Below are 2,183 nucleotides of genomic sequence, written 5' to 3' on the forward strand. Positions count from 1 at the left end.
TGCCGGCCGCCAGCGCGGCCGCGGCGGTGCCGCCGCCGCCGCCGGGCTGCCGCCCGGCCAGCGCGGCCAGCGAGGGCGCGGCGGCGGCGGCCGTGGCCCAGCTCATCGCCTGCGGCGGCTGCGCCTGTGAGTGGGCGGCGGCGGCGGCGGCCGCCGCCGCCTGCTGTGCCTGCTGTGCTTTGGCCTGGCCCAGCTGCAGGTGCAACAGATCTGCCTCCAGCTGCTCCAGCTGCTTCTTCTGCTGCGCGGCGGCAGCCGAGGTGCCGTTCTGCTGGGGCGCGTGGCCGTTGGCGGCCGCCCCGTTGCCCACCTGCTGCTGCTGCTGCTGGGCGAAGCCCCAACCGCTGGCGGCGGCGGCTGCGGCTGCGGCGTCGTTCTGCTGCCGCGCGCGGCGCTGCTGCTCCTGGGAGGCGGCGTCCCAGGCCTCCTGCTGCCGCCGCTGCTCCTGCTGCTGCCGCCGCTCCTGCTGCTGCTGCAGGAACTGGTGCTGCTCCAGGAAGGCGGAAGCGGCGGTGGCCTGCTGCTGCGCGGCATCGGTGGAGGCAGACGCAGAGGGCTGCAGGCAGGCAGGCAGGCAGGCAGGCAGGCAGGCAGGCAGGCGACGGCGGCACACGCGATCAGCAGCAGGAGGGAGGCCGCCGGCCGGGCGCGCCGGCTGCTGCCGGGTGGAAAGCAGCGCGTGGGCGGCGGCACAGACCCTCCCCGGCCTCCTGCTGCTGCTCGCCTGCTCCAGGCTGTACAGCAGGTTGATGAGGGAGTTAGCCAGGCTGTCTGCCCGCTTGACGTGGAGGTAGGAGGTGCCCAGGGGGCACCCATCAAACAGCTCCACCGCTGTCGCCGCCGCGTGCGCTGAGGAGAAGATAACCAGGGCCACTCCCTGCTCCCAGGGGCAGGCGGGATGGCAGGGATGGGCATCAGCGGCTGGGCTGGGGCGACAGGGAGGGAGGGAAGCCGCCGAGCGCGCGGCGGCGGCGGCCGGGATGGACGGCGCCGGGCGCGGCCCGAGAGGAGGCTCCTGCGGCCGCCAACCCGGCGCACCCGGTGGCAGCACCGTCCGTGCAGCAGCACGGGCCGGCGATCACCGGCGCCGACAGCCCACCTGGGGGGAATCGGAGTCCAGGGCGGCCACCGCCTGCAGCACGGGGCTGACGCGGCTGAACAGGCCACGAAGCTGCTGCAACGACACGGTGGCGTCCAGCCCGTGGACCTCCACGGCCGAAGGCTGAGGGGAATTCATGGTTGTGCTCCTCGCTGATCAGCGCCACCAGGAGCGCATCCTCGGCTCTCCCTGGTGTCAGGAGGCGAGGGGGCGGAGGATGAAGGCGGGTGCGCCGGAGTTTGGCGTTGGGTGAAGAGGCGGCGGCCCGCGTGGCGAAGGCGCAAGAAGACTGCTGGCTGCAGTCGGCTGCAGGGCTGCGCATTAAACTTGCACCGGCATGTGGGCCTCTCTGCAGCCAAATCCTTACCGCCCCGCAACGCGAAGCCCATTGACCTTCTCGAGCATGTGCCTCTCTGCCCTCTCTGCCGGTGTGTGCACCTCCCACCCGCTCAATCGGGCGAGGCATGTCACACGATTCGACTGCAAGCGGCTTGTACCCGCTTGCCGCCCCCGCTCCCGCCTGCGTCCCTCCTTGCGTGCCCGCCGCCCTCGCGCGGAAGCGCTATCATCACAGAGAGCTGGCGGCACTGATGTTGCAACGTGTATGGCTGTACACAGCGGGAAGTGGTTATGGTGGTCCAGTTGGCAGGCAGGGCTCAGTGCAGGCGGGCAGGCGGCGCGGCAGGCGGGCCCGCACACTGGCCAAGCGCTCCAAGACAGCGAGCGCTGCAGGGCAGCACGCCGCGCCTTCTGCATGCCACCAGAGCCGCATCCGGCTGCTGGCCCAGCTTCCTGGCAGCTTTAAACAGCTGCAGGTACTGCCAGCATGGACCAACAGGAGCTGAACGCTCTGTGTTGCACTGGAATAGACAAGAGACAGCGAGGAGCGCCATTTGGCGCCTTCAAGGCATTCACGTCGCACAGTACGCCGCCGCCGCTCTCGCATGTGCCTGCTTCTGTGCCCCGGCATCATTTACAAGGCTTTCGTGGCCACAGGCATTCTATCCCACACCCCCGCTCTCTCCCTGGGCTCAAGAGGCAGCCCAGCCCAGTCGCGGTGCCCCCTCTGCTCCGCTCGCCAGCC

This window comes from Chlorella variabilis, assembly GCF_000147415.1.
Source record: "Chlorella variabilis unplaced genomic scaffold CHLNCscaffold_34, whole genome shotgun sequence".
NCBI classification, from domain to species: domain Eukaryota; kingdom Viridiplantae; phylum Chlorophyta; class Trebouxiophyceae; order Chlorellales; family Chlorellaceae; genus Chlorella; species Chlorella variabilis.